This window comes from Haemaphysalis longicornis, unplaced genomic scaffold, assembly GCF_048455015.1.
Source record: "Haemaphysalis longicornis isolate Haplotype H1 unplaced genomic scaffold, Haemaphysalis longicornis Haplotype H1 scaffold_10, whole genome shotgun sequence".
NCBI lineage: Eukaryota > Metazoa > Arthropoda > Arachnida > Ixodida > Ixodidae > Haemaphysalis > Haemaphysalis longicornis.
In genome coordinates this window covers 35,341,555-35,362,417 of record NW_027526204.1, presented here as the reverse complement: position 1 = coordinate 35,362,417, position 20,863 = coordinate 35,341,555, and positions in this window count along the sequence as shown.

The window sequence follows — 20,863 nt, the reverse complement described above, 5'->3', positions numbered from 1 at the left end:
TTGCAGCTACGGTAGCTGCTTTTCAAGTGGAAGGAAACAGCAAATACCCCCTTGTGTCGGGACGTTAGTGCACGGTAAAGACCCCCACTTGGTAATACTATCTGGAGCCCTCCCCTACGCGTGGTCTTACATGCGCCGCCAGGCTTGCGAGAATTTCGCTCTTGTTGCTATTAAACATTCGTATATTTTTAGTACCCTAATATTGAACTCTCTTAAATAAAATGTGTTGGAATAGGAGAGTCTATTTTTCTGCCATATTTTGCTGCTTTCGTATCTACATCATTTTTCCGTTTTGCGCCAATGTTACTCGTTTTCTTTGTTATGTGAGTGAACATAATTTTGACCTCGTTTCGTTATTTACTCAGTGTTTCCATAATTCGACTAATGGCAGGGTTTCGAATGTTTGCATTGATAATGGTTTTAGGGTTCATGGTCTATTGTTGAGCTGTTGTACATTCACTTTTTTGTGGCTGCTCTGGCGATATGCACTCACTTTTCAAATAGCGCTTACTTCGGCCTAAATGTATTGCCTTAATGATGAATGTTTTAATGTTTGGTTTCTACAATTTCACATCTTTATGTTGTAAATTGTGGCATCTCGGATGCTTACCTTAGGAGCAATGTGTACTGACTCTGAAGTTTGCCTCCGAATTCAGCTTAGTGATCTATGTGAAAGTGTTCCAGCTGATGCTGTTGTCAAATTGCTTATTTAGATGCAGCGATTCGGATGAAGAAATTAAATGCTGTAGTAAGGGCGCTGTTTTTACATTGTTGTTGCCTTATTGCTTATTCCTTATTATCTTAATATCCTTATTATCTTATCCCTTATAGCCTTATTATGACCGGCTCTAGGCCCCGTTGTAACCAGGAGCGGGACGTCGGGCAGGCATCGTCGACCTTTCCGATGAGTCACGGCTCGAGGGCGTAGCAGCGGGTGTGAGCGGAGGGTTCCATCTCCAGGTGAATCCGGACCCGCGCTCTCTCGCCCAGCGCGTCACCAGCTCCAGGCACGGCCAGCCCACGGGTTGTCGGCATCAGCGGTGGACGGCTCTCGGGAACAGCAACGGTTGCGCTCCGGGTCTTCCCCTAACGATCACACGGCCGCGCTCTCAAGCCCAGCGCGTCACAGGCGTCCCCTGATCACCGGCCTGGTTCGATTTTTCTGCACCCACTCGTTGCAACTGCGCGCTCGGTCTCCTCTTCCTCTTCGTCCACGGGCGCTTCATGACAATAGGTGTGGGGCAAGAAAAACTGCCTGATTTTGGACCCCGCTAAAACAAAGGTTGTCACCTACAGCCGGAAAACCCACCCTCTGCTGTTTTCCTACAGTATTGAGGGTGCTACTCTGCAAAGGGTTGAGGAGATTAGGGACCTACGGGTGCTTTTCGACAGTACCCTCTCTTTTTCTCCTCATATTAGGCTTATCACCCAGCGAGCGCTCCAAAGTCTTGGAAATGTGTGTCGGATTACAAAGAAATTATCTTCTCCAGATCTATTTGTAATGCTATACAATGCAATATGTATACCACAGTTAAAATATGCTTGGAGATGCCTGGAACGGCATCTCCAAATCTAGTAGTTCATTAATAGAACGTGGGCAGAAGACGTTTTTTTTTCATATTTAAGCGCCGTCATCACAATCACAGTTTTCATCCTGATTCTGACTGACCCATAGTCCCTTCCATCCCTTCCTTGAACAGCAGACGTATGCGTGCAGGCCTTACATTTCTTCAAAAACTTGTTCATGGTGACCTTTCTTGCGCAGACCTGCTGAACTATTTAGAGTTTAGTGTACCACAAAGACCCACCAGGTCGTATCGCCCGTTCTTCACCGCTGCGCGCAACTCGAATCAATCTCCTGTGCGCAGAATACAGAATTGTTACAACCTCTTCTTTGAACGCCTTGACATCTTTCAGAAATCCTTTACAATTTACCATACAGCGCTGTTGAATACAGCATGTTAAAGATCTATGATATGTCTGTCGTTCTTTTTTTTTCTGGAATTTGGTTTCTCTGCGGTTGTGTCTATCCAACTGTTAGATTTCTATTTTTGAAACTGTTTACTGTTATTTGTTTGTCTTATCATTTGTCTCTACACTTTTGCCGTTGTTTTTGTTGTATTACTGTCAAACTTTGTTTCTCTGCCTGTCGTGTGGCCTTTACGACAGGCAGAGCAACATTGGCATCTTCTTTTTTTATTTTTTACCTGTACCCAGGCTCCGTCTTCATTTCTGTCATTTTCACTACTTCAATTTGTGTGTGTCTTGTCGCTTGTTTGTTTCTTGGTATATGTTTGATGTATTTTGTTTTCATGGAACTATCCGTGCGCCAGCACTCAGGCCTCTGGCTGTTCCTGGGCACGTAAGTAAACATGATTGATTGATTGATTGAGTGATTATTATTATCGTATGCTCTGATATCAATACTGCCCATTCTTTGTTAAATTCTGGAAAAATACCTTTTACAAAGTATGTCTTCATTTCTAGATAAATGTTTGGTTATGTCGCCGCGGTAGTATGGTTTTGCGTCTGGTCATGACACAATTGCTCTATTAGAAGAATTTGCTGATGACCTGTTCAGTGCTGTTGGTAATAACTTATTTGCATGTGCTTTATATATAGATGTTTCTAAAGCTTTCCATTCTGTGTGTCATAATCTATTGCTAAGGAAACTGCACTTATTGGGTTTCCGTGGCCCGTTTTTTTATCTTGTGTATACCTATCTCTCGCCGCGCTCTCAGGTTGTTGCTACTGATGATCATTTTCGTTTTAGTGGACCACCATCTCTATTTGCTCGGGTTGCACAGCGTTTCATTTTGTCACCCTTGCTTTTTAACATTTATATGAATGATTTTTGCACTTCAATTTCTTTAAGCATAGTTTACCAGTACGCAGATTGCACAGTCTTGGTTGCTAAACATGTGAAATATGAAAAGGCGATAAATATGCTTTAAAATCACCTTAAAATCAATTCTCGTAAAACTAAACTAACCTGTTTACGTAATCCGTTGATAACTGCTGTGATTAACGTTCCTGTTTACATTCATGATCATTATTGCACCACCTTTTAGTGTGTAGTTGTAAAACGTGTTTAAACTAATAAATACTTAGCATTGCTTTTGATTCCGCATTGTCTTGGCATGAACACTTAGCATATGTCGGTGGGAAACTCCGAAATGTGTCTTGTGTGCTTTACAACATTAAATCGTTCATTCCCTTTCACGTCAAGAAAAGTATTGCGCATGCCCTCGCCTATAGTTTACAAGGGTAAGGGATAACCATTTTTTATTGTTGTTGATCCCGTTGGAAAACTCGCATGAAAAGCCTAATAAAAAATATATTGATGTCTATCACTTATGGATTGCCGTTGACAGATGTGCAGGATAGATTCAAAACTTTTATTTGCCGTCATTTCAAGCTTTATTTATTGAAACAGTGGTTCTCAAACATTTTTGGTTGCCTGATTTTAAGCATGAAGTCAAGTTTGCTTGGCCTGTAAGAACTCAGCCTTGCTTTTCAGTCCCCCGCTCCCGTACATCGTATGGTATGGCACGTAGATCTATTTATGTCGCAAATTATTTAATGATTTATCCCAAGAAGTCCTTGCCGCACAATCAAAACAACAACTTAAAAAAGCCCTGTTGTCCTTTTGGTAATTGTTGTGGCTACATTTTGTTTGACATATACAAGTATTGTATATACGTCTTGTAGTTATGGATGTGTGTACTAATGTGGACTCTGATATCTTTTCTGCGATGAATTTCTTGTGTTCTGCTTACGCTCTGTTCAGTTTATTGACTTCGTAAAAATTGTGTTTGCACTTTTATATTTCCATGTACTCTATTTCCTTCTTTTTTTCGCTTCACCGGCTTGCCAGGCCTAGTCACACAAGCCTTTTTTGATTTCGACTGGCCTGCCTCTTTACCTTGTAAATAGAAGGACAGTAACAAGTATTATTAATATTTTTATTATTATTATTATTAATATTACTTCTTTGTTTTCTTTTTGTTTGGGCTGGCTTAGCGGTGGTAGTGACGACGGCAGCGTCTCTTGTCACCAGGACGGTAACTGCGGTTGTTTACAATTGGATGAGAACATCGTGCGGACCAGCCTCAAGCGGCTAAAGCCCTCGTTTTCTTCTGGGCCAGATGGTATTCCTGCTGCAATTCTAAAAACGTATGCAAATACATTCGTTCCTGTGTTCACCTCAATATTTAATAACTATCTGCGGTCCGGCACGTACCCTCGCTCATAGAAAATCTCTCATGTATTCCCTGTTTTCAAGTCAGGCCCAAAAACTGACCCATGAACTATAGGCCAGTGTTGTCCTTTGTTCTGCCTTTTGAAATATTCGAGTTATTTCTTTATACGGTCTTGTCGTTCTCACTAAAACACGTCCTCATTCCTAATCATCATGGCTTCATGCGTGGTCACTCAACTTCCACAAACCTCGCATGCTTCATGGAGCAGGCTGTCCCAGCAGTCGTTGGCAGAAACAAGCTTGATGCTGTCTACTGTGACATGTGCAAGGCCTTTGATCTAGTTAACCACTCGTTATTGCTTGCAAAGCTCATTCTGTTAGATGTTCACGCTTCTTTGGTGGGTCTTATACGTCGCTATCTCCAGGAGCGATATTGCTATGTAAGTGTTAACGGTCAAACAGCATTTCGGTACAAAGGAACCAGTGGTGTACCCCAGGGCTCCGTTCTGGGCCGCCTTCTTTTTTCCATTTTCATTAACGATGCTGCTTCTCCCATTCCAAATTTTTCTATTTTGTTGTATGCTGATGATATGAAAATCGTTAGAGAAGTGCGTAATGCCCAGGAATGTAATTCTCTTCAGGCTGATATCGTGTCATTCCATCGTTGCCGCACCAATAACGACTTAATTTTGAACCCCTCAAAAACGAAAGTTGTTTCCTATAGTAGGAAAACTCAACAGCTGCAATACTCCTATAAAATAGCAAGCACTGCACTGCCGAGGGCGACCAAAATTTGGGACTTGGGAGTGCTATTTGATTCTTCTCTGACTTTCTCTTCCCACGTTACACAAATTACTGGATGCTCTCTTGAATGCCTGGGTGCTGTTTGCAGGTATTCTAGAGAGCTTAAAAGTCCTCTTCCTTTCTTATAGTTGTATTCGGCTCTCTGCTTACCTCTTCTCGAATACGGTTCTGTTGTTTGGAATGAAACTTGCAAGTACAATAGTGACCGCATCGAAAGGGTTCAAAACAAGTTTCATTCTATCTTTATGCACCGTTTCCGTCATGTACACGAAGATGCAAACTGTAGCATGTCTTGTCTCAAAAGTATTCCTTACCTTTGGTGTCGATGAATGCGAGCTGTTATTATCTTTCTTTATAAACTTCTTCATTGTGATATTTTGTGTGATGACTTGGTTATCCATGTCAACTTTCCAAACAAACGTTTCCGAAGATTTCGAACTTTCAGAACAGATGCTTTAAGTAGACGACGGTCGTCCATCTGCAGAATACAATGTGCATATAATGAATATTCCGATCACCTTGATATATTCCAGAGCTCTTTGTCTTTGTTCTCTAGTGAATTGAAAACTGTTGTAGCTGAAGTGCCTTTATGTCATTTATGTGCCGTATTTATTTTATGCAAATCATCTTCTTGCTTGTTTGTTTTTCGCTTTTCCTGGTTTTGTGTTGCTTGAATTTCTGTAGGTTTGAGTGTCAGTGCTTGTAACGCTGAACTTCGTTTTTCCGTTTTGAAACTTCCTACCATTTTGTTACAAAACCTTCGTTTTATGTGTATGATCTATCTCCGTCACGTTCATTGAGTATTTGCTTGTGTATCTTCAATTTTTCAAGGGCCTTCAACGTTTTGCAGGCCGGGTGTCATGGCTTCTAACACTGGGCTTCCTTTGTTGCTTTCTGGGATCTCTTTAACTATTTTTACTTTATTGTTTCTTTCATACATATGGGTTTTTGGGTTGTGTTGTATTGATTTTAGCTTGTTGTTATGAATGTTTGTATATGGTGTACCAGTACCAAGACCCTAGGGTTGTTCCTGGGCACCGAAAATAAAGGTTGATTGATTGATTGATTATACTCTGGTATTATCATCAAATATTATAAGGCTACTTCAAAAACGATTTGAGTAAGTGATCCTTTCTATAAACTAGGGCCACTAAATAGGCATTTATTTAGTAATGCTACTTTAAACCTTGATGTTAAAAAAAACTAGTTTTGAGTTTCATTCCAGCCAACCTTTCGCCTTTTCTTTTTGAATTTTGTGATTCTACAAAGGTGCGTTTTCTCTCGGCGTCTGAATAGTTTGACCGCATTTGCCGCTTCATTTCAAACATTCTACATAATGTAATAATAAATGCCGGAACATTGATTTCCTAGAAAAAGGGACGAAACGTGAAACTCATTGAGAGCATTTTGCACCCCTTATAATCATTGTATACCTGTTAAAATCATAACAATTGCCCATTTAACATTAAATAAAATCGTGCTCTTGTGTCGCAGTGCTGTTGTGACACTCTTATCTTTTGTCGATTGGCTCTTCTGCCGCGTGTTGTTTTGTCGCGTGCTTCTTCGCGCCGTCCAGTTCTGTCCGTGCTCCTCTTACGCCACCCACCTGGAAGGTGTTTCTCTCTGAGTAAAACGGGCAGGGGTAGCTCAAGTGGGTACGTAAGGATACTTCAGGTAGTGACTTCTGAAAAGCATGAAAATATGCTTAAGAATTGCCAATAAATAGCGGTGCGTTTGCGCCTTAAATACTGTTTTGATTACTGTTTTACCCTTACTTTGCGACGTACAGAACAATGTCAAAATCGTTCACTGTTCGATTAACCTACATCGGTGGAACGGAAAGGGTTTCAGTTTATCAGCCCTTTTAATAAAATTGTGATCAAAATATTGTAATTCACGTGTTTGGCAAGGTTCTATCTTCCTCGGCTGTCATAATTTGGTTCGAGTTTTTTCCTAAAATATATATTCCTCGCCTGTCCTTATTCTAGATTGTGTTTTGGCTTCACATGGTTGTGTATAGGGAATGCTTATGGTATGTGCTCGCTGGTCATTGTTTCAAAGGGTTTTCTTCTCAGGGAAGCTTATGATTCTCCAAGAGACTGGCATCTCTTGCTGGTGCAGACGAGTCGTTTCTTTGCGAGGGCAGTAGGGCGCTCCCTGTTTTTTGTGTTCTGATGAATGTGTCGGATTTACATAGTTTTAATTAGGCAGTTTATAAGAGGGCAAACATACATCTACAGTGTTGTTCCGCCTAAGATTCCAGTTTGTTTTCTCATTTTGGTGTTTGCTGATGGTTTGATACCGTAAACAGTGAGAGATATTATTAATAGTGAGTGCAATATTTCGATCGTTTTCTGTAGAATGCCATTTTTTGGTGATCATTCCAAGAATACAATTGCAAATTGTTGGTCTTATCGATTGTTTGGTCGGGGAGTCCATTCTTCTGTCTCCGTATACCTAGAGCAATATCACGAACCCTACTTAGTTCTGGTTCTCCGTAGTAGCGATTTTAAGGAAATCTCTTCTTTAATATACCTTTGTGAGTAGACTGTAAGGTTTTCTGTTTTAGTGGTTCACACTCAAGTCCATTCTGTGCTGCCAGTTTGGCTGCCCATGACACATTTTTGATTTCAAGTTGTTTTTCGTAGTGTCGCCCTCGGTTGCCCATGGCGTAATTTGTTTTATAGGCATGGCCTTGCTACTAATTGCTATTGATACTTCCTACATGCTATTTCTCGGGCATGACCATACGGCCATGGCCTTGATAATAATTACCAGCGACGACATAATTCAGGCTTGGTAGTCCACTGTTTACCATTGTGAAGGGCTCAGAGTGTATCCCTCCAAATCCGACTGTGGCGGTTCAGTTTGTTCAAAATGCCGAAACTTTTTTTTCGTTATCCTGAAACACATTTATTTTTTAATTATTTTTCTTTATTTTATGTATTTAGGTATTAATTTTTATTTAGTTACCTAATTATTTATTTACTTGAAATACCTTCAGGCTTTATTACGGAGCATGGAGTAAGGGGGTTACATACTAAAGAATGCTATTGGGCGAAACTTCTGCCACATTACAAAATAATACACTGGAACTAATAACGATGGCTGCACAAATGACAGGGAGGGGTTTCCGTCAACAACAAGAATTTAACAGTCGCCAAAAAACACAATGAACGAAAACAGATTTGAAGGAGGTTATACAATGTCATCGAGATAAATGTATCATTAGTTGCCCGAGAATATTTCTATGATTAGTTAAATTGACGATGACGTCGGGTAGGTCATTCCACAGTGCTATAGCACGAGGCAAAGCCAATGAATTCAATGAATTTGTTATTCCAAAGATACGTGTGATGATTCGTTGATTGTGTAATCGTTTAGACATGTGCAATGATGCTGTTAGTGGGAAGGGTGGTGGCCTGGATGAGTGAATATATTTCTGAAGCAGAGACACGAGGGCAACTGTGCGCCGTATGTCTAGATGCTGTAATGAAAGGTCGTGTTTTATCTGTGTGATGCCGGAGTGGTGACTGTAAATGTGGGAGATAAACTGGGGCGCTCTGTTTTGCACAGCTCCTAGCTGGTAATGAAGTAGGCTTTTCATGTCAGTTATCTGCATAACTGCAATATTTTGTTCATGGAGATTTTAATATAAATTTTGATACTATGTGTACGTTTTTGGTGCCATATTTCTTTTAAGACGGCTATTTAAAAACACTATGTCAACGTTTATATGTTCATCGTATTATTACGCCGTTTTTAATCTTGTGCGTGCACCAACGGTCGAACAACTTTTATTATCCTGCAATACGCAAAAAGAAATGCGAATCTTCCAGGAAGGAAATGAGTTTATACAATCCTATCAACGAGGAAATGAGCAGGGAGGAAATGAGAAAATAAACTCGTAAAAGGTTACTCTGGTTGCGCACTGCTACAGAAAATGTCTCAACTTCTCAGCTGAAACAAACTCGGTATTTTTGGTGTATTTTAAAACAAACTGGTATTGCCATCACTATAAACGATCTTGAGGTTCCGGATACTCGGAGAGAATCTCCGCATATGTGCCGGCACGGAAGAATATTAAATTATAATGCGTTTATCATCTCTTCATCAAATCAAGATGTTCACCCCAACGTTAAGGACCTGCCTGACGTTTCTTTTTAAACACCCTTGCTTAGGCTGTAGGGCTGGGGAATCTGTCACACTTGCTTTTTCGCACAGATTTTGCTTGGAGCGTGCGTTGGATCTGGCGCTATGACGTAAAGGTGTTCCCCGTGGACAAGTGCCTGGCGTTCGACAGCCGAAAGAGGGCAAAGATGCCTATTGCCGCAAACAGCTGTAACTATTAAACACTTCATCTTTGGTCACTTTGGGATAGTCACCTGGCAAATAAAAATGTGTGCATTAGCCTTCATGATGTCATTGGCATACACTTTTGCTTTGTACCATCAACTGACCTTACTTGTGTTTTATTATGAATGTGATTAGAGACATAGCACAACTGCATAACCAACTTTCTGCTTGGTTAAAAATGTGTCGCTTCACTGCAGTACAATAATGCTGTAGCTGTTTCAAAGTGCCAAACACTGCAGTATTTTTAACAAACCTGTTTGCTCATGAGTAAGATCCGATGTACACGAGTAAGATGCGATTGATGGGGATTAGCGATGCGGCTGTGCGGCATTTATTTTCTACCTGCCTGTTGTTGCTCTCCATGATTCGGCCTTGTTACTGTACAGTGATTCCATGATTATTTCCAATAACGAGAGGCTGACAGTTTTGCTGTAAAATTGGTTGTCTTCACGCCACCATTTTTGATAACACCAAGTACTTGCAGGTGGGCCTGAAGTTGCAGGTTCTCTTGTTGTCTGGCTACTTTTTCTGGTAGAGGTTGAAAAAAAAAGAAGAGGATGACCCTGTTGGTTTAAAATTTCAATAGGTGATGAGGACCCCGATGCTTCAAAGTAATCCGTGGTCTCGTCCTTTTCGGATGGCTTTTCAGTGTCAGTGCTGTCTAGCCTGCCCCTCCTGGGGAAAGAAAAGCCAGAGGCCTTGCTCTCAAATTTGGTAAGCATATTTTTCTTCTGTATGTTGAGTAAGTGAAATACAGTGTAGTGCTTGTGAATTATGCTAAATATTCTATATGTAGGCCTACCAAGCTGTATCTGTGTTTTATGTGGAGTTTTCATATTTTTTTTTCCTCTACAACTTCTTCGGTGTGATTTTTCGGGCCGTAAGTGTGCCTACATTTCCCATTTATAGGTGTGCCGTGCATTTACTGGGTGCCGCAGAAACTGTCAAAACGGCTGCCGCCCCTGCTGGCAGGGACATCTAGTAGTCGAGCTTGGTATTTCGGCACCTAGTCTTGTTTGACAATCAGTAAAACTGCATATTTGTTCTGTGTGATCACAACAGCTGTTCGAGCAAAGCACTACAGAGTAAATGCAAAGAGAGCAAAAAGTGCAGTCCCACATACTGCACATGTTGCTTACGCCGTACCTAGGTTATTGATTTTGTGGGTGGTTGAGGTGAAACACTGATACAGCCAAGGCAAGAAATCACCTGCAAACGGAACAACCTCCTCGGGGATAAATCCCCCTCAGGGATAAATTTAGCTGTCTATTTAAAGGGGCCAAGAAGACAAAGTACATTGCCCCGAAAAAAAATAATTCAATTTTTATTGCAAGCTTCAAAATATATTCAGGATATTAAGGGGAAAGATGAAGCAGTGACTTGTCCCCAGCTATTTTCCTGCAACACCTCTGACATCGCAGCATTTTGTTTCTCACTGGGCAGTCACTGACCAAAGCAAATGCCAATTTAAACATGAATGGGTGATTGTAGTGCAATGTTCCTCATTGTAAAATTTAACGCGCCGATGCAATGCAGGCAACGCTTATCACTTTAATGGTAACGTACCGTTAACACACCCAAAACTATGGTTTTAGTACTGTGCACTCTTTGCATCAGGCCTGCACATTATATGTCGCTGTAGCGTGAAATTTGAACGCTTTTCAATATTCCTTGCGTTTTCTTCAGTACAAAAAGTGTTGAGTACAAAAAGTGGCTGGAGTGGAGCTGAGTGAGTTACCGAAAGATAGTTCTTTCAAATTGAATAAAGTTTTGTTTTGTCTTCATGACCTCTCTAACTGCAGGCTTGGGGAGTGCTGGGCAAGCTCAAGCTAATACAGTAAAAATTGCGAGAAACACCGGGCTCAAACAAAAACCCATTTTTAGTAAGGATATATCTTAAGAACTGCAATATGAAAGCTTGGATATGGCTTTAAATTAAAAGATCCTTATTTTGAACTCGAAGGGGACTATAAAATTGTTCAAATTAGGCGGAGTTCAAATTAGCGGGCGGGCACTTGAATGAATAGACATCGTGCCCCACTGCGTGGGCAGAACACAATGAAGCCACCTCTGGAATCGTTATCGCCAATGAGCGCTACTACACGTTTGCTGCGCACGCAACGTGATCGCAGGCCCAAAGCAGCGACTGCACCACAAAGAAAACCGGCACCGGTGTGCACCGTTACAGCGAAATAAGCCATCGCAGCAGTAAAGTGAGCGCGCTAAGCTGTTGTTTTTCTGTTTCATTGCGTTGCATCACTAGTTATTTTTTTTTGTTATGGATTTGCAACACATAATAAACTCTCTGGGCTGACGTCTTCTGCGAGGAGCGAAGGAAACCTAGGGATTCGAGATCCAATTAACCGTTCTGGATATAGCACAGTTCGAATTATCGAGCGTTTTCCCCCACTGAAATGTACAGGGCTTTGTCGGGACCAGGGCGTCATTTCGAATTACTATAAGTTTCAATAATGAGCTTTTACTGTATTTGACTCTTTGTGTTTAGCAACTGTCATAGAAAAAATCAGCATGAATGGCATTGTAGACATGTGTGGGATGTACTGGGGTTTTTGCTGGACTTTGTTTGCCCCTTTTACTGAAGTCCCAATGCCCGAAGCAATGACTCATAAAAACACTTAGTGCAAATATTCGAAGCATTCGGGGCACTCAACTAGCCAGTCATTGCGAGCACATCAGCAGTTTCAGCAGACGTAAAAACTGCCTCATAGTGGAGTGCTGACCTCCAGAACTTGACGGTGAACGTTTTGGTGTAGTAACCACCCCAGCAGTTCAAATGTGCTAAAAAAGGAAGCATTTTGCCTCATCAGTGGACATTGATGGACATTGATCAGTGGACATTGAATGTCACATTGATGAATCGTCAACATAGTCACTAAATTGTTAGCTTTAAGTGCATATACTACTAATTAGCCATTCGTTTTCCCGAGAATCGCTTTGTACAGTGGCTGGGTAAGGCAGGTCATGCAGTGAATCTGTCCACTGAGGAAGAAAGAGGAAAATACTGTTAGTTGTGTTACCACTAGTTCTTGCATTTGTGTGCTTTTTATGCAGGAGCAAGGAGAGACTTCCCCTTACCCCAGTATCTTGTTTTCGGGCAAAGATGTGGAAAAATCTAGAGCCGTGACTCTGCAGTTCCAAGCGTCCAGTTGACGGCTACGGACATAGTGGACGGGTTCGCTTTGCTTTGTGCGGTCTAGTGGACCTTCAACATCCAGTATGCCCGAAAGGTAAAGCGTACCTGTCTTCTTTTTGAGATGATGCTCGGCCTACCACCGACAGAACGGATGGTTTCGGTTATAAAAGCAACGACTACAATACAGGTGGAACGACGTGTGTGAGGAAAGCAGGGATGCCCAAATAAAGCATGAAATGCAGTGTGAAAATGATTTGTCTAATTTTTTTTGCTAAAGCACAAACGACAGCGTTTTTGAAAAGAGTCTTTGCTATGTTTACTTGTGAACCAATGTTACTGTATTTCAGATTGGAAACTAGAAGGAAAGAGGGCTGACACTAATGCTGCTGTGGATGCTAAAGTGTAGTCTAGTAAAAGGTAACATCGGGCTGCATTTAAAGGGTAGAGTTTGGCAACTTGCGGGTAGTGCATAACTCCTGCTTCAAAATAATGCATTATTGCTGACAAAGAGAAAGCTATCCCTCCTTGAGGAGGCATTCTGGGAATCTCGTTGAAAGAATACAATGATTCTAAAAAAAGTAAGCTAACTCTTCCTTGTGAAATATTGCAAAATGCTGTTTGGAGGAATAAGGTACTTCTGAGGGGGTGTAAAGTAAACTTCTTGGCAGAGGTATAGCAATATTTTGGTAAAAAATTGTATAATTGCCTGACTAGAGGAATTATTCGACCCGTGGTGAGGGAATTGCTGGATGCTGTTCCCGCAACTCTGTGAGAATATCCCGACCCCCTCTCCGCGAGAGGCCGGCGACTACCTTGTGAAGGGTAAGGTTATTTTCTAAAAAGGGAGTTTCCTGATGCTGGAAAAGAGAATCGTATACGAGACAAGGATTTCTATTCCCTTTGGGAATTGATGGTACTCCTATAGTTCTTGGAGTGTACAATCGATGCAGGAGTCACAAATGCTGACAACGAGTGGTTCTATTTCACTGTTTACAGCCATGTCATGTTACCAAGCTTCAGCAAGAACTCGCTCTACGTGAACGCAGAATTTTTGCCAGCTTTCCTGGTTTACAGACGAGAGTTGCTTCGGGCAAGAGCTTTTCAACTTCATTATACCCGTGTTGCGTCTTGCGAACAACCCCTTTACCTGGCGTCAAACAAGTTAAATCGGCTTGATCCTGCAGTAGTATTGTAGTACAGGCAGCACTTCTTCACGGCGGCCGTAGGTAGCCGCCAGAGTGTCGATAGGTTACAAAACTCTGAGAGTACCGCTCTTCTGAGAAAGTTGCAGCAGTTTAGCTCTGACAATGTCCTCTGACTGCGGAACACCTTCCGTTTTGAGCCAAATCCGAGTATCATCTTCGCGCAAAATTCGTGTCAAATGCTTTTCCAAGATCTATGCTGCGTTAATGAGAATTGTCTTTTAAATTAAGGCCATCGGTATGAATGTTTGGGAACAGCTTGTCGGTGAACCACTTATCGAAGCATTCGCCATCCACATCGGTGTCCTTGTTGTTCCCCTGTTTTCCTCGCAAGTGTTTAGCAGCTCGCTCCTTAAACGAAACCTGTTGCACTGCTCCTACCCTGTTGAAGCATAAAATGGGCCTCTTTGCAGGATGGCGCAGCCAATTCTGCTGGTAAACGTTGCAGATAAGCATCATAAGGCAGCTTCCCAGTCCTTTCCGGTTGGGCATATTCCTTCTTGTACCCTCGGTTGGCCCTTGTTGCATCTAAGTAGATGATGCAGCTGTGCAAAGCAACACGAACGCGTGCGGAAGCTAGTGCACGCAAGTAAAAACAATCATTGCAGCAGAACTAGTCTTCCAATCATCATAATCCCCAATTATCCACTGATTTAACAATACACAAAAAAGTTCAAATATCCTTCTAATGACCATTCTATTTTCTTCATGATCAATTAATTGTCTGACTACTCTTTCACAAACCGCCGGTAAGAGGGGAGTAGGAAAAGATGGTCCCGGAAAAAACGGTCCGGGAAAAAATGGTCCTGGAAAAAATGGTCCCGGAAGAAATGGTCCCAAATCCAAGGTAGGAAAAAATGGTCCCAGAAAAATTGGTCCCGAAGCCGAGGCAGGAAAAGTAATCTTGTTCGACTAAAGCCAGTTAATCGAGCCAACAACGTTCGTTTTACCAAAAATCAGGTTGTGTTGCTTTCTTGGCCTCTGTCATATTTATTTTCTAATTTGCCATTATGCTAGTTTAATCGACAGATATTTTCCATCGATGACGACTCAACCACATATGGCGTGCATAAATTTTAGCACATCACTGTTTTAAACCCGCGTGTTGTGAGGAGGGTAAGCCACTGCATGCCACAAAACCTCGACAGGTTAAGGTACCGACAGAAAAAAACAGGGTGCGCCTGGTGATGTGTAGTGATGCTGCTGAGCACGAGGACGCGTGTTCGATTTTCAGCCGCGGCGGCCGCTTTTCTGATGGAGGCGAAAAGCAAAATCACCCGTGGGAAAAGAAGCAAAAAACATGTGCGAAAGAATTCAGTCAGCGGGCTGCATAACAGGTGTTACCTGAATGAGGTATTAAAGAAAGATATACAAAAGTTCAGTTTTTAAAGATACCGGACAAAAATCGAACAAGGCATCAATATAAAATGTAATCCCTTCTCTAGATTGTTGTCTATAACCCATGTTAAGCGAAAATAAAAATACAACACTGTTTCAAAAAAACAAGCACCCGGTAATTCGGTGGCCGAAATGTTTGCGTGCACCGAAAGGTATGTGTACCTAATGCATTGAAGTGTCCAGCACCGAGATGTACTAGACCCGGGACGACGCTGTGCTCTTCATCGGTGGAGCTCCCACGGCTTCTTGTGCAATTTTCACCGATACTGATGAAATCTTGCAGCGTAGAGCTTCTACGACCTTCCAGACACTGAGATGGCTATGTCCAACTAAGCTACTAAACCTACGCTTCAAAGCCTCGCAGTTGTTTGTGCGGTTTTAATGCAATTACTTGCATTAAAATTTTAGTCTATGTTCAGCCCTACCATCCATCCCCACTCGCCCACTCACCCATCGCCCACTCATCCATCAAAGAAACCGTCCGTCCATCCGTCTGTCTGTCTACCCAATTTGCTTTGTTAGATTTTAGCCTCCGGAGGCGTTAATTTCTGCCCATTATAGGGATATTAAAGCATTCCATCTCTTTCTCAACCCTTTCGCTGACACGCAAAGGGGCAAAATCAAAACCTCAAGAATGTTCAGTTGTGACTAACTTGAAGGGAAACACGTCGATTGTAGCATGGGACCATTTTTTCCTAGATGGTCACTGGGGCCATTTTTTCCGTTTCCGGGTAATAGGCAATCTAGAGAAAAATCTCCGCGGTACCGCTTTTTTTCCGGGATTAAAGTAGCATTTCGAACTCGGTTAGGTGGCATTTCGAACGCAGTTTTGATTATTGGTAAGTGTGGGTAACTCATTTCCCTGATGCGGTGAGAAATCATTGGCAGACCCCATTTTTTGTGGCGACTGCAAACAAAAATCGACAACACCGGAAGCAGTGGTTCCGGTAACTCGCCTCTTTCAGGGGAACGAGTGCTGTGCAGTATATGTTCATTTACCCCTTCAGTGACAAGGAGACGGCACTATTTACAGCAATGATACGACAGTTTTGACATCTTAGTTTGTCCTATCGCACCAAACAACGCAGATTTGGCGAATTACTCTTTCATATTCAGGAAAACACCCCGCCCGAATAAAGAAAAGTGGTCGTGAAATGCGACCTCGGTAAATAAGTTCAGCCGTTAACAACGAGGTTTCTAAGACGATTTATTTTTCATTTTGTAATTCAGGTGTAATACGCTCAATTACGATAATGAAGTTGCAATGCACCTGCGGCCCCAGTGTAATGATGTCACTGCGCTCGACCGGCACAATATTGCATTTTCTATCAACAATCGTGAAGCCGATTTTTATTACCACTTCCAGGTCATTTTCCTGAAGTTTGGCTAGTTGTCTTCGTTCACAACCTTTCGCACACTGTAAAGTGTTGGAATCTGGCGCTCGGCGTACGCGCTGCGCACTTTCAGACGAAAAGCAGGAACTGGGAAGACGTCATGTTTGACGATGTGGGAGCTTGAAATCTTCACTTCGCCAGGCGTTTTTTTTGGAGACTCCAAAAGCCCTCGCAGAAGCTCCGCCTTCAATTTCGCAACGGTTCGGGGTGATGCCCCGGTGTCCTCTATCTCAACACTTGGTACCTCATGGACACATTTCTTCTGAAAACGCATCCTAGTACGGACGTCCACATTTGCAATTACTCGCTCGGCGCTCCTCTACAACTTTGAAGTACGAGCCCTCGAAAAACTTTTGTACATAAGAGGTGGTCTACGCCAGAGAGCTGAAAGCCATTCCCTAAAACTGACTCAAAGAGTAGCAAACCATGGCCGCAAGGGTTGCACAGGAAAGAAAAATCGCGATACCAAAAACGACAATCACGAAATACAAACTCGCACATTTCAATTTCTTTTTCTTTGTTTCCACTATGATATATCCTACTCAGTTCGTCCTCTGATCCAGGAAGCTTGTTTCCTGTCCTTGAGTCTTACTCCTAACACCATTCGTTGCATGGCCCATTGAGCCTACCTAAGTTCGCGTTCTAGTACTAACTTAGGGCGCCAAGCTTAAGTTTCATAGGTCATAATCGGCAGTGTGCACTGGTTGCAGATTTTTCTTCTAGGTGACACAAGTAGACTACTTTTCATTGTTTGGGAGTGCTTGACTAGTGCTCCCCAACCCATACCTATTCTTTGCCAGATTTCTCTCTCGTGGTTGGTGTCAGCACATCGAATCTGTCCGAGGTAGTTATGTTCGTTTACTCCTTCTAGCGTTTCGTTTCCTAATCTCAAGAGGACGTTTCTAGCATGCTTAAAATTATTAGTGCAGGTTTATTTATATTCATTTTAGCCCCACAGCTATGCTTTCTGAGTGTAGTTCCTCAAGCATTGTGTACTAGTGGTCTGCAGTCTCACTCAGCAATAATATGTCGTCCGCTAAACTCCAATGACTCAAGTATACCCCGTTTATCCTTAATCCTGTTTTCCCAGTCAAGCTTTTTAAACACCGACTCCCGACACGTTGTAGATAGTTTTGACGAGATTGTATCTACCTGTCCAAGTCCATTCCGGATCGAGAATTTATGGCCATGTAGTGAGGAGAATCGACAACCTGTGGGCAATTAGAGTAACAGACGGGATACCGCGAGATGGGTCTAGATAAAGGGGAAGTCCAGTAATCCGTGGAGGATATTTAATAGGAAAACTTGGGGGAAAACTAAAGACTCCAGTGGTGCAGGACAGGAGCAGTTGGATTTCAGTGGTGAAAGCCTTCGTTCTGCAGTAATTTGAGTAAAGCGATGATGATAATGATGATCATAGTTCAAATGTTCCCGACCAATACGAGCGTTTTGTCAGTCTGATGGCAAATGTTTAGGTTTTAAAGTTGTCGCCGAAGCATTTATTCTTTCTGGATAACAACAAGCAACCCATTACTTATTGGTCATGGAAGTACACAGCGTAAAACCGATGCGCCAGCTTTGACAGCGTTGCACCTCATGTATAAAACGGGGTATGGTGCCACTGCTACCACATTCGTGGCCCTGGTAAATCCGCCGACCCTAAGGTAGGGATGAAAAGAATATTTTTATCTAGTTGCCACTACTGTCACGCAATAAAATTTCTCAATAAAACTGCTATCGTCGGCAGAGGTTTCTCGTAAAGTAACAGTTGTGTACGTTTTGGGTACTAAGTATGCAACTAAGCACTAAGTATGTAATATTGTGAAAGCTTTGCTTTGGGGCATAGAACAGCAGAAAAGTTGGTGTATATCCTACACTGTCCGGCCTTTTCCAGACGTTGCTGCACGGTGAAGCAAGCTAACCACCCCCAACGCCGGTTTCAAATTGGATGTCCCGAACGCCCTCCACAAATGTCCATGTCCTGGAAGTCCATTTCAAAATTGCATTTCAGCCAAATTGTCTCACTTCCGCCCTAATTTTGTTCATAGGCAGAGATTTATTGCCATCTTTGGGCTTGCAATATTTGATCGGGACGGTTGAATACGTTGGGCCTTGAGGTGTTTTCGGTGGCATCACGAGTGCGGCACGCCATGGACAACTGCTTGTTTGTGCTTTGATTTGCCACCTTCAGCCAGAGTCTGGAAGTTTCAAGAGAAGAAAAGGATGCAAGCATTAACATCTGCCGCACTCCCTTTCATTTCTGAGAAGTCCATTCTGTAATACTGCCAGACACATCATTCTTGCTGAGGAATTATGCGGAAAATTGGGTGCGCTAAGTGGCAGTCGTTGATTAACCAAGCCTTCGCTTTTCGCGACTCAGTTAGCGTTCCTCATTTTCAGCTGTCTCATTTCAACAGGGCAAAAACAATGCTTCACTTCCCAACGCATGGAGAAGGATTAATTGCGTCGACGCTATGTCGGAAGTGCGCACTAAGTGCGGCCTCTGGAGCAGTCACGAGTTGTATTTAAAGCGACCGCGTTGACCCTAATAGAAGCCTAGCGCAGCACCTTTGCCGTCGGTTATGCATTTGCAATCAAAATGATTCATAAAAATTAAGCTTCAATTACCAGGCGGTGAATCAAAGGTGACGTGTAGAACAAAGCTCCAACTTTTCCTTACACTTCAACTATAAGAAAAAAAGGTTTTAAACCAACGTTCAAACGAAGGAAGAAGCAAATGTAGTTGGCTCCTATTATTTCAAAAAAACTGGGGAAAAGTCCGTTCGTGATGGAATAATAGATTTTAAAGATTATCCGTAAATATTCGGCTTTAAAACAAGCATGTTTTTATATCTAGTTAGAAGTATCTGCCACAGTAGGTCCAAATTTCAATTATAACAGTAACGAACGTGAATAAGAGTCGAAAAAGTGACATTTCTACACAATAAAACTGTTACAGACTTTTTTAAATGTATTTTACCTCTCCTTTGAAGACGTGATACAAAATAAGTGGAAGTGCATAATTGAAGTACGAGTGAAATTCTGGCGCAATTTGCGAGAAGAACTACAGGATATGCGTCACGTACTTCCTATGCAAGCGGGAATTTCTGAGGGCTGAATTCCACAAAAACCGTTTCTATCATGACGACCTATATTTTACCCGCGAATTATGAGCCATTGGACAACGAAAGGCAGTACAATATGTGACGTCAAGAATATTAGGACAATATAAGAATTCCAGTATTGTGGGCGTTAAAACAACCATCGCACTTCTCCGAATAACTTTAAAAATTAACATCCGCGTAAAAAAATTGCAAACAACGCAAACTAACGAAATCCTCATATACATACCTGTAAACGAAACAATTTGACTAAAATTATCTTAATTTTTTTTAATTTTTATGGCGCAGTAACCTATATAATTGTTTACTTTGTGTGTGTTTTAGCAACGGAAGAGTCGTACATTTTAGTGATGACGACAATTATCCAGTCCCTCCATTTGGAACTATCCACCTATAACAGCCTCTAGTGCGGGAATCCTAGAAAGCTTTGTGTCTTTTGGTTGGAACTAAAAGCTAACGCATAAGCAAATTATAGAAATGTTGTTTACGCGCGTAGTTCTGTAGCCATTAAAATGACCGAACTTAGTGCTAGTCTTCTAGTGCAGAGCCGTTCCACTGTCCCCAAAAAATTCTTTCTACTTGTACAAAGGCAGTTGTTCCCGATACAGGATTGGATGATTGCAGATGTGCAACCAACAGGGCATGACAAGTCTGAATTTGAGCTTTAAGTGGAGAATTGTTACGCCATTGCTATGGTACACTGGCCCCTGAGAAAATCGCAAAATCAATGCTCATGTGTGTGACCCGTCCACGTCAAATCAGAGGAAAACATTACCCCACGCATTTTTGTATGCTTGCGATTTCTACGAATATGCGGCATCATGTATTCGTTTGCTGTGACATAGTATTCTCCTATCCCTAAATAACATGGCCTTCATTTCTGGCAGCGCTGTGCGAGCCTTTCTCACAATTTGTGTTCGCCTGAAATATATCTCTTCGCCAGCATCAGCAACGCAGCTGAACGAAGGAAAAGGGAAACAAGCTTAGAATCTGGCAGCATAACCACCATTTTTGAACCGCTTGACCATTTGTGTGTCATGGGTCATACACCTTCCAACTTTATTGGAAATAAATATTTCCTGAAATGTAAACGTACATAGAAAAATACATACAGCAGTAGTCTCAGAACCCTATTATTGGTTACGCCGAAGTATTCGTGATTCCCGTTATGTGGAGAGATGTAAATTTATTATTTATCGGCTAATAAATACGGGAGAAATCTGTTAAATTTA